The sequence below is a fragment of the Trachemys scripta genome, chromosome 4, assembly GCF_013100865.1.
Source record: "Trachemys scripta elegans isolate TJP31775 chromosome 4, CAS_Tse_1.0, whole genome shotgun sequence".
NCBI classification, from domain to species: Eukaryota; Metazoa; Chordata; order Testudines; family Emydidae; genus Trachemys; species Trachemys scripta.
Genome location: NC_048301.1, coordinates 56197418 through 56210704, shown reverse-complemented (window position 1 = coordinate 56210704; position 13287 = coordinate 56197418).

The window sequence follows — 13287 nt, the reverse complement described above, 5'->3', positions numbered from 1 at the left end:
AACAATGTTATGCAGTCAGTTCCTAGTATGATCAGTTGTGGAGGAGAAATTCAATCAGAAAACAGTGAATGATCATTAATAATCATTTAAGACCTTACTAGATGCCCAAAAAGCCACAATCTCACAATTGCGGAAGATGGCTGTGTTGGTTAAAAAACGGATCTGATTTAGAGGGGAAGTGAAGGCAGCTATAAAAAAAATAATATAACAAATTGAAGAAAAGTGAAGTTGATAACAATAAATATAAATCAGAAGTTAGGAATTGTAGAACATTGATAAGGGAAGCAAAGTGAAACAAGATGACATCTGTGGCCAGCAGAGTTAAAGACAATAAGAAGGCTTTTTAAACTTTTTTATTAGGAACAAAAAGAATTCTGGCAATGGTATTGGCCCATTAGGAGGTGGAGATGGTAGCATTAGCAAAAATAATGCAGAAAAGTCAAAAGTGTTCAGTAAATATTTCTGTTCTGTATTGGGGGCGGGAGAAACATCACTCTTAACATTCCATGAGTATCTCTGGAGGATGTTAAGCAGAAGCTACTAAAGTTAGAACATTTTAAAATCAGTAGGGCCTGATAACTTGCATCTAAGAGTTTTAAAAGCGCTGGCTGATGAGCTCACTGACCATTAATGTTCTCATTTGAAAAGTTTTGGAGCACTGGGGAAATTCCAGAAGACTGGAAGAAAGTTAATGTTAGGCCAATTTTTAAAAAGGGTAAACAGGATGATACAAGTAATTATAAGACTGTCAGCCTGATATCAATCATGGGCAAGATAATGGAACAGCTGGTATAGGACTCGATTAATAAAGACGTAAAGGAGGATAATGTAATTATTTTCCGTAAATCCATGTTGGTTGGCATTAAAGCCCGTCAAACTAACTTGATATCTCTTTTGATGAGAGTACAAGTCTGGTTGATAAAGGTAATCGTGTTGCTATAATATACTTGTACTTCTATAAGGTGTTTGACTTGGTACCACATGACATTTTGACTAAAAAGCTGGAACAATATAAAATTAACATGGCACACATTAAAGGTATTAAAATCTGTCTAAATGATCAACTCAAAATGTAATTGTAAATGGAGAATCATCATCATCAAGCAGGTATGTTTCCAGGAGGCTCCCACAGGGATCAGTTCTTGGCCTACACTATTTATGATGTTTATCAATGACCTAGAAGAAAACATAAAATCATCACGGATAAAATTTGCATAAGAAACAAAAATTGGGGTGGTGGTGAATATTGATGAGGGCAGGTCACTGATTCAGAGCAATCTGGAGTGTTTGCTAAAGTGGGCACAAACAATATGCGTTTTAATATGGTTAAATGTAAATGTGTGCATCTAGGAACAAAGAATGTAGTCCATACTTACAGGATGTGGGAATCTATCCTGGGAAGCCGTGACTCTGAAGAAGATTTGGGCGTCATGGTGGATAATCAGCTGAACATGAGCTCCCAATGTAACCCTGTAGCAAAAAGCGCTAATGCAATTCTGGGATGCATAAACAGGGAAATCTCAAGTAGGAATAGAGGATATTTTACCTCAGTATTTACCATTGATGCGACTGCTGCTGGAATACTGTGTCCAGTTCTGGTGCCCACAATTCAAGAAGATGTTGCTAAATTGGAGAGGGTTTAGAGAAGTGTCACAAGAATGATTAAAGGATTAGAAAACATGCTTTGTAGTGATAGACTCAGAGTTCAATCTAGTTAGTTTAGAGAGGGTTAAGGGGTGACTTTTACAGTCTATCAGTATCTAGATGGGGAACAAATATTTAATAATGGCTCTTCAGTCTAGCAGAGCAAAGGTATAACACTGTCCAATGGCTGGAAGCTGAGGCTAGTCAAATGCAGACTGGAAATAGGGCATACATTTTTGAGGGTGATTGACCATTGGAACAATTTGCCAAGGGTCTTGGTGGATTCTCTATCACTGGCAATTTTTAAATCAAGATTGTGTATTTTTTTCTAAACACTATCCCATAGGAGTTATTTTGGAGAAGTTCTCTGACCTGTGTTATACAAGAGGTCAGACTAAATGATCAGAATGTTCCCTTCTGGCCTTGGAATCTGTGAATTGTCCTGAGAATGCCGAGGTGGGAGCTAAAGTGATTGAGGGAGGTCTGACAGTGATACTGCTAGGGTGACCAGCTAGCAAGTGTAAAAAATCGGGACAGGGGATGGGAGGTAATAGGTGCCTATATAAGAAAAAGCCCCCAAAATCGGGACAGTCCCTATAAAATCGGGATATCTGGTCACCCTAGATACTGGGTAGGCAGAGGAGATAAGGAATGGCTGTTCTGAGGATTGTTAGCAAATGAGTTCCCTGTCGAGGTGGTGACTAAGGCTACGTCTTCACTACGGGGTGGGGGGAATAGCGAATAGCGTAGCTGAATTCGATGTATCCGAGCTGACTTACCCGCTGTGAGGACGGCGGCAAATCGACCTCCGCGGCTCCCCCGTCGACGGCGCTTACTCCTACCTGCACAGGTGGAATACAAGCGTCGATTCGGGGATTGATTGTCGAGTCCCGACGAGACACGATAATTCGATCCCCGAGAGATCGATTTCTACCCGCCGATTCAGGCAGGTAGTGAAGACGTAGCCTAAGTTTGTGAAGCAGCAAGCTGGATTTGACTATCAGGAAGAAAACCTGCTGTCTCAGATTTAGTGAGAATCATGTTAATTAAAGAAGGAGCTTCACACTGAGCAATCAGTCTAAATTAAATGGATTTCCCTCAATCTTGTATCTCAGAAATTTTGGCACATGCCAGTGCTTGTGAACTTGCTGATTTCACCGAACACATGTGTCCTCAGTCACGATCAAGCCTTTAGAATGAAAGGCTGTGTAATTAATGACATTGTTACCTGCAAGCGGGAAAGAATGGCCTTATCAAAAGGCAAACTCAGTCCAAGCTGCCAAGTAAAAAATATTTAAAATCCCAGCCAGTTGCCTCAGCTCTTTATACTTTCAAGACAGACAGAGTGAGTACCAGGTAGTTTACAATGTATAGGTTGTTTGGCTGAAACCATAAACGCCAGCATACTGTCTGTTTTTGTTTTGACTTCAAAGATACCACAGCAGTTTTCGTAAGGGCAGGTGTTTTCCCTGGTGTCTTGGGCCAAACTTTCTTTCCACTATTGCGCACCAGATGTCTACTGTCCATCCACCCCAGATGAAGCTGAATTTCAGATGCGGTATGTATACATTGTATAGATGGTGATGTTCTTTGAGATGGAAGGTGTAAAATATTTTATTATTAAAACAAAAAATATAGTGTACAGTGATTGCACTTTAAATAATTCCTCTTTGTTAAGAGACAACCAGTCCCAGGAGAATTCCCTATTTTAATGTGGCCACTACCTCTAACCAGTGGATTCTTTGACATTAGTGATCTGGGTGTATGCCATGCGCTGCCCACAGTGATATGTAGTGTCATAAGATAACCTAGTGTATAGAAAACATTACCTGTATACACCTAAGTGCTTAAAGAAACCAACCACCCTGCAGTGCAGTACTACTATGGGATTGGTGAATATTTGTATACTATTTTAAACTTTATTAATTTTATTGTATTCTAATTCTTTGGGAATTGGTATTCCATTGGTAAGTATAACTCTTAGTTAACTGGAATTTTTGACTAACTAGCACCCTCCAACATGCCAGATAACAAAGCTTTAACTGTATATTGATCTCAATTACAACACAGAATACAAAATGTACAGTGCTCAGTTTATATTTATTTTTATTACAAATATTTGCACTGTAAAAAAACAAAAGAAATAGTATTTTTCAATTCCCCCATTATAAGTACTGTAGTGCAATCTCTTTATCATGAAAGCTGAACTTACAAATGTAGAACTACGTACAAAATACCCTGCATTCAAAAATAAAACACTGTAAAACTTTAGAGCCTACAAGTCCACTCAGTCCTTCTTCTTGTTCAGCCAATCACTCAGACAAACAAGTTTGTTTACATTTGCAGGAGATAATGCTGCCCACTTCTTGTTTACAATGTTATCTGAAAGTGAGAACAGGCATTTGCATGGCACTGTTGTAGCCAGCATCGCAAGATATTTATGTGCCAGATGCGCTAAAGATTCATATGTCCTTTCATGCTTCAACCATTCCAGAGGACATGCGTCAATGCTGATGACAAGTTCTGCTCACTAATGATTCAGGACCAACGCATGTTCATTTTCAACATCTGAGTCAGACGCCATCAGCAGAAGATTGATTTTCTTTTTTGGTGGTTTGGGTTCTGTAGTGTCCACATTGGCGCGTTGCTCTTTTAAGACATCTGAAAGCATGCTCCACACCTCATCCCTCTCAGATTTTGGAAGGCACTTCAGATTCTTAAACCTTGGATCAAATGCTGTATCTATCTTTAGGAATCTCACATTGGTACCGTCTTTGCATTTTGTGAAAGTGTTCTTAAAATGAACAACATGTGCTGGGTCATCATCTGAGACTTCTATAACATGAAATATATGGCAGAATGTGGGTAAAACAGAACAGGAGACCTACAATTCTCCCCCAAGGAGTTCAGTCACAAATTTAATTAACGCATTATTTTTTTAATGAGCGTCATCAGCATGGAAGCATGTTCTCTGGAATGGTGGCAGAAGCATGAAGAGGCATACGAATATTTAGCATAATAAATGCTGGAGCCTCAATAAGTGCACAAGATAAATGATGCTCACTGAATGGGTAGCTTTTCAGTATTTTTTTATCATCTTTCAGTGTGTGGTTCGGTGCCTTATTTTACCACATACCATCCAAACCATGAACTGAATACAGACTGTTTCCTCAGAGGCTTTTTTTAATGGTGTTCAGCATGGGTTTACGGAAAATAGATCTTGTCAAACATTGTAAATAAGAAGCAGGCAGCATTATCTTCTGTAAACAACCTTGTAAACAAGTAGGACTGAGTGGACTAGTAGGCTCTAAAGTTTTACATTGTTTTGTTTTGAGTGCAATTACATAACAAACAAAATTCCACATTTGTAAGTTGCACTTTCACGATAAAGAGATTGCACTACAGTACTTGTATGAGGTGAATTGAGAAATACTGTTTCCTTTATCATTTTTAAAGTGCAAATATTTGTAGTCAAAAACAATAATATAAAGTGAGCACTGGCCACTTTATATTCTGTGTTGTAATTGAAATCAATATATTTGAATATATAGAAAAACATCCAAAAGTATTTAATAAATTTCAATTGTGATTCTATTGTTTAACAGTGCATTTAAAACTGCAATTAATCACGAATAATTTTTTTTAGTTAATTGCGATTAATCGACAGCCCTAATTAAAACCATTGTGTGGCAGTGGCATTTGTTATTTTACAGCACCCATGAGCATATTAGCCACTTCACAGAAAACACAGAAACATAACTGCTTGCCCCAAAGAACTTAAGGCTAAGGTTCAGATCTTCTGTCTCTTCATTGTATGTTTGCACAGTGCTTAGCACAATGGGGCCTGGCCTCAATACAAATAATAAATTAAAGGATCCTGCAAGTGGCTCATCACCCCTGCAGCCTCCTGGATCCTTTTGCCCTTAATTTGCTCCAGCCCTTAATGAGACGTGACACAAGTGAGGGTGACAAAGAACTGGGAGGTAGGGAGGGCAAGGGTTACTGCAATACCATCACCTCGTTACTCACTTTGAGGTATGTGCATCGTCAGGTGAGGTTTGCTTTATGTATAAAAATTAAGTGAGTTAAAAAATTGACTCACTTGTTGTAGGTTCACAAGAGGGATTTAAATGAAAATAGTGCAGGATAGTGTCTTATAGCAAAAAAACTTTGTAGTTTCCCTTGTCCCCTCCTCTACTTTCAAATCAGTTTCTGATGGTGGTGTTATAAAGACAGTAGTAAAGTTGATAGATGAAATCCTGGCCCCATTGAAATCAATGGGAGTTTTGCCATTGACTTCAATGGGGCCAGGATTTCACCCTATATAGCTAACCCAGATTCAGATCTGACCCACCAGCTGCTTTTTACTGGCAAGCACAATACAACATTTTTCACAATGTGTATAGGAGCCTATTCCAATGATGATACCAACACATCACTCCTGTTACAGACACGAGGAACGGACGCTTTATCACAATAGAGTAGACCCCATATAGATGCCCAGTGAGTAACGAGATGATGGTATTGCAGTAACCCTTGCCCTCCCTAACTCCCAGCTCTCTTGATGCACCACTCTTGCCACTGTCCATCATTGACTTCTGCTTCCCATCCTGCTATGTGAAATGGAGAAATCAATTTATATCCACTGACAGCCACACAAGCCAAAGCAGCACCATGTGTTTGTACAGAATAACATTTTAGACTAAAACCATTCCTTGCTGTGGGCCTCTTATATTACACTAGATATGTTAGCACACCTTTCAAGCATGTACAAAGGCTGGCCTTACAAAAAGTTTTCAAAATCAGGTAACTGAATATAGTTGGAACCTTACCATGCCTTGTGACTTTGCTTTCCAGCCTGCTCAGACATCCTCTCCTATGAAAACATATGCAATGTATTAATGTCAAGGACAGAAGATAGAGGATACCTTGAAATGATCTGTATGATGTGTAAACTTAACTGTAGCAGTAATATGTTAGACCACATTTAAGGAATTCTGTGCCAAGAGTTCTGAAGAGGATACAGAAGATGAGGCAAGAAGGCTAATTTTGCATCTGCGAGGAGCTTCAAATGGAGAGGTTCCTTGACTTGACCCTGCTCATTCTTGAGGGAAAGTGACTTGGAACCCTTCTTATTCTGCTTAGCGATATGATAGAATTATAAGAAACATCTGTTGCCACACATCCACTGTGCAATGCATTAATGCTTCCTATGGAAATAAAATCATTACTTCATGAACATTAAAAGTTTTCCTCTGCTTGTTAAGCTAGTATCCTTGCAGGATGTAAACAGGATTTATTTCTTACCTTCCACACTGTCAGTGTCATACATGACATTTTAGCAAGATAGCTGCTGCCATCAGTAGGCTCAGCAATGCCAGTTCTATTGGCAACTTAGTCCTGGTGAGAATTAGCTTTTGAAATTTAAAGCTATGGCTACAATTCAATTAAACAGGCATGGCAGGCCTGTGTCAGCTGACTCAGGCTTGGGCTACAGGGCTGTTTCATTGTGATGTAGATGTTTGGGCTCGGACTGGAGCCCAAGCCAGAACGGCTACACTGCGATTAAACAGCCCCAGAGCCTGAGCCTCGTGAGCCCGAGTCAGCTGACACGGGCCTGCCACAGGTGTTTAATTGCACTGTAGGCATACCCTCAGACTACTGAGCTGAGCAAAGCAAACACAGCTGTCTTTTAGACATCAAATGTGTATCTAAGGGAGAGAGCTTTCTGGCGTGTGCCAGCGGGAATTATGATTGGAAGCTCAAGCTGCCTGTCAGGAAGGGTGTCTGGGTTTTCCTACTGAGTCAGTGTGGGCATGTCTACACAATGTAGTAAGCCAGGGGATGTGTGACCCATGCCTGAAGACTGTTTCCAAGCCCATGCTTGACCGTTTACACAGCATTGGAAACCTGGGCCTCACAACTGCGCTGGCATGGCCATACTGCACTACGCAGGCCTTAGAGCTTCAACTTCTGTGGGCATTTGCCATTGTATCCCAAGGTTCCTAATGCCCTAGTCAGCTGTAGCCACTCTAGGGCTTTGTTCATAGTGGGGTGTGGGAGACCTTTCCTGTCCATTCCAGGGGAGCTAACCAGAAGTGTTTTGAGTGTTTTTTAGCCCAGCAACACCTCCAGCCAAGCCAGTTTGTGTCTGCATGCTCCCATCAGCTGGCCCTATCAACATGGATCTGGACCAAGTGGAAGAACTTCTACATCTCATGCTGTCAGTCCTATTTTGGGAATCAGGCAGAGCATCTGCCAGAGGCTGGTGGACATTTTGGCAGTAGTTTTTGACATGCGGAAGGCACCTCTCAGAGAAGGGTACTGACATGCCAGCCAGGGTCCAGCAGATGCTGTTCACGCCTGTCACCTTTGCCAGAGATTACCCCTAGGCAGACTGGAGCAGGGTCACAAGCACAGGCCGGTGGGATCCCATTGTCATGCAGACCTGGGATGACCAGCAGTGGGTCCAGAAATTTTTCATGAACAAGCAGATGTTTGTGAAGGTTTGTGATCAGCTTGCCCCAACCTTCTGGTGCCACAACACCCACATAAAAGTGGCCATGCTGGTTCAGAAGTAGGTTGCTATAGACATCTGGAAGCTGGCTAACCCAGACTCCTACAGGTCTATGACTAACCAGTTTGGAGTTGGCAAATCAGCCATGGGGGTTGTTATGGTGGAGGTTTGTGAGGCGATCAGGACAGAGATGTACCCAAAGGTGGTGAGCATTAAAAATGTTACTGAAACAATTGCTGGCTTTCCGAGACTGGCTGCAACTGGGCCATTGATGGGACTTGTGCCTATAATTTGCCTTCTGCCAGGACCACATGAGTACATAAACTGCAAAGGCTACTACTTCTCCAGAATTATGCAGGCCTAGTCAACCACAGGGACAGATTTATTAACGTTAACATGGAAGGGTGCATTATGCCAAGGTGTTCTGGAGATTGGGACTTTATCTTCATAAAGAAGCTGGAACACTATTTCCACCGAATGACATTGTTATAAATGGACTCACTGTCCCCACTGTTATTCAATGGGCTCCCGCTCACCCCTGGTGCCATGGCTTATGAAACGGTATCCTAATATCAGAAGACCTAGAAAAAGAAGAGTCAACTACACACTGAATAGCTGTAGAATGGCGGTAGCATGTGCATTTGGCAGATTGACATTCTATTAGCGTTGCCTTCAAAACCATTTGGATCCCAGTCTTGTCAAACGGTCTGCTTTATTGTGGCCTGCTGTATTCTGCACAATGTCTGCACAGAGATGGGCTGGATTTCTGAACAAATATGAACAGAAAGACAGTGCCTTTCTTGGCTGGCACTGGAGCCACACATGCAACAGAACTCAGGGATGCCTTGTGTGCCCACAGACCATGTCTGCACAGCCTGAGGCATGAGGGGGAATGCACCCGGATTTGAAGCTGTGCTGTGTATGGGTGTGGGGTAGCTGTGGATAGATTGGTATTATGAATTTTGTAAAAAACTTTCCTGAAGTGTCTGGAGGTGTGTTATGCATTTTATAAATACTGGCCATGTAGTGCAATTCAGTTTATGGCTTACTCTAATGACTGTTTTTAAATGTTCATGAAATTAATTGCAACTGGGTATGTGATGATCTTTAATAAAGTTTTTGCCACTTTTAACATTGCATAGAATCAAATTTGTAACTGTAGCCTTGTGTGCAAGGTCAACACATCTTTACATACCAGCGTAAGAACCGGAAAGGCAGACCAGCTGCCGTCAAAACATATAACACAGTAACCAAACTCAGCACCAAACCAGTGAAAGGTGCATGTTACCAAATGACATGGACAACTATTTCTGGGTGTTTCCTGGCCCTCTGTTCTCCTTTGCCTTTCTGGTGCATTTTACGTGTGTGGGTCATGATTGTGTTGGAGTGGATGAAATCACAGGATACAGTTGTCTGTGCTGTGTGCTGTTATTCCTTGCCTGTGACATGGTCCAGATTTGCCCAAAAGCTGCATAGTCTGCAGAACATGATAGTATGGAGGGGACTCAGGATGTGGGGCTGGCGCAGGTGCTGATGGTGGCAGTTGGGGCTGCAGTCTGGTAGCTATGAGTGCTAGTAATGGCTTTCTTTTGCTCCCTGTCTTGCTCCTTCCACCTGCAGTCATGTTCCATGAATCTCTCCACCAATTTCCCCTTGGTCTGTGCATAAGGTTGCCAACTTTCTAATTTTTGAAAACTGGACGCCCCCACCCCACCTCACTTCTTCCCCTGAGGTCCGGCTCCTGCTCCGCCTCTTCCCCCGTCACTCACTGCTCTTCCCGTCGCTCGATCCTCTCCACCTCCTTCCCCCTCGGCTGGGCTCCCTCTGCTCTGGGGCTGGAGCTGTAGCCTGAGGTGGAGCCCGCTGCCTGACCACATGATGCAGGTAGGAGGCAGCCCCAGCTGAGCAGGGGCTGGTATGGGTTGATGACCCAGCACCCCTCCCCTGCCCACAATAACCAGACTTTTGATGTCCAGTCAGATCATCTGACTGGACACTGCCAGGTCCCTTTTTTAACTAGACTTTCCAGTTGAAAACCAGACACCTGAAAACCCTACCTGTGCAGCCTCTCTCTCTCTTTCCACCCTTTTTGCAGCCTTATCCTAATATTCAGTCTGTTTGTTCTGGAACTCCGTCTTGCTGACTCATTTTCTCTAGAATATCACCTATCAGCTCATCTCGGACTCTCTTTCTCCTTGCCCTGAGTAGGTGGGTCTGTTCCCACAAGGTTCCGGTTGCCATGTGTTTGCCTTGGAGAGGTGGAAGGGCCTTGAAAAGAAAGTGAAAGAGCACATTATTGTCTGACCATGCTAAAAAAAAAATCATATTTTGCACTGTATCAAAGGATAACTCAAAGATGATACGTTTGATCAATGGGCTTTATTTTATTCCCACACAAAAACACCGGCCCCATCAGACATGCTTTGGAGCATCACTGAAAGCCACTGTGGTTAAAAAAACACATACAAAATTCAGTTTAAATGATTTCTATACCCCTCTTCATTTTTTCTGGGCAAAGCGGGGCTTATGGGGAGTCTAATCATTAGCCCTAGTTTTTCAATCTTTTCAGGCTTGTTTCAAAAAACAGTGTGGGCCCCATCTCATCTGGGACCATGAATATTGAAATGTATTTATTATAATTGTATAGTTACTGCCTGGTGTCACTACCAGGCAGAGTTAAGATTGTTTGATTGGTGCATTCCCACACATTACTACGTATGGCTTTCTTTTAAATTTAATCTTACCTCAGAACCTCCAAGGTTTGTAGTTCTTGTTTTTGAGATACTGATGATATAACTGTAATAATCTTATATCCTTAAATTACTACTATGTACTCTCCATCGTACCTTCATCTTAAACTATTTTTTGTCTTGGAATATATATATATTGTATATATGGTTGTATATTATAATTATAAATTATATAACTATATTATGCATATTCTTAAGTGCCTATATTATATTTCATATATATGGAGTGAGAGTCAAACATTTGATTAAAGCATTTTTTTGTGTGTGGAAGGTGGATTCTGGTTTTAAAAGCCTTGTGTACTTTATGTACATGGTATAGGTTTATATCTAGATAATAACAATTAGTATCAAAGTAGAAGGATAACTGAACCTCTGCTTAAGATTTGAAGGTCCCTCAGGAAACAGATGGCAGGGAGAACTGTATATTTCCATATTTTATTGTTTAATTTGTTTTAATTCCAAATGTCTGAGGAGGTTAGACTTGGATTACGAAATTAGATCTGTCAAAGAAAAAGAAAAAATATAACTAGATGTACAATGGAAACAACTCCCTAAATGGATCTAAAATCCTATGGTAGGTAATCTGATCTAATTTTTGCAGAAAGGCGAATGCCAGATGTTTGCTCCACTTTGATCTTAATAACACTTTAGGCTGCAGACAATAAGATTGGTTTTAAATTTATTGGCTCTTTGATTTCTACATTCTAATGCTTTTTAAATTCTTTACACAAGACAGATCTATATATAGGCAACTGGGGTGGCATCAGAAGTGTCAAATGCTTAAGACATTTATGAAAAGCTCCGCACAGAACCCTGTTTGGGCTTCTATGTATCGAAACAAAACCAAACTTTATAATACAAAGAAAAGTGACTATGGCTTGCACAAAGTGTTTTTTTATGTGAAGCTCTGAGTGTCGCATCTGTGGCACCGCTCCTTGTAGAACTTTCATCTTGCCAAAATATTAATAAAACTAAAACAATTATTAAAGCAACATTAAGCAGGAGGTGTTCATCAATATTCTTGCATGTGGAGTACAATCTACTGTAGATGCTTAATCTCACCTTACTGTTGGGTTAAAAATTCTTTGTTTGTTCTAATGGTTAGTGTATTTTAAAAGGAGTGGTGCCATTGAGTGCTTTGAGAAATCATAATGTATGACTGGTCTTCCACTGAAATTGGATTCTCTCCCAGTCTAATGAAGCTGCTGATTTGCAAACACAGGTTGAATTGAAACCCAGGCTGATTTTTGAGTGCCCTTGTGGTTCTAGCCAAACATTTTATATAGCTTTAAGTCCATTATCAGTGAGAGCATATGGGAGACCATGATAGGGTAAAATTCTTTCCTTGAGACTGAAATGAGATGGATTTCTGAAAGGTATAAATCACAGGATATGTCTACGCAGCACACAAAGCCTGGACTCTGACAGGTTTAAGTGCAAGTCTCCCTTCTAGACACAGAGAAATCAGTCTGACTTGGGCCAGGATCTCCTCTGGACTCAGGCCCATGGACCCTGCCGAGGGGGAAGAGATCAGAGCCTGAGTCCCATTGTGACCATGGTCAAAGTCCAGGCATGTTGCAGTGTGAATGCAACTCAAGTCTGGGTCTCCAGACAACACTCCCACAATCTCCTTGAGCTGAGCTTCCCAGATCTTCCATTCCAAAACTTCTTAGCTGCTTCCCAGGAACCAGCAGCAACCTCCTGGTTCAATGCAGCTGCTCTGTATTTAACCCTTCATTTCTAGGCAGACTGTTCAACTGGAAACACAGTTAACCCTCCCATGTATTAGTATGACCAGCATTGCCTGCATCAAGCATGCTGCTAGCTTGCCAGAGGAACACAGCTGTGGTGTGGGGTGAGCAAGACATTCAGCTTCAGCAAGAGCACAAGAAATGATCATGTCTACAAAACTATATTCAAGTGGCTGGCCATGTTGGGGATTGACCGGACAGCAACACAATGCAAAGAGCAAATCAAGCAGCTGAAGACAGTCTACTGCAAAGTCGAAGCTTCTAACAGCACCTCTAGCAACTCCCTGTCTTCCTTCTAGGGTGACCAGATGTCCCGATTTTATAGGGACAGTCCCGATTTTTGGGTCTTTTTTTTTATATAGGCTCCTATTCCCCTCCCACCCCCGTCCCGATTTTTCACAGTTGCTGTCTGGTCACCCTACTTCCTTCCTGTAGTGGGGTGGTTACCCGCTCCTTCCCTGAGGGGTTTAAAACAGCCCTGGAGGGGGGCTGTGGAAGGGCAAGATGCCTGAGCTGATTGGGAGGAAGCAGGCTCAGCTGGGGCCACGCCCCAATCAGGGCCCAGCTGGCCCTATAAAGGCTTGAGCCAGGAGCTCAAGCAGTCTCTCTCTCTCTCTCTCTGTGT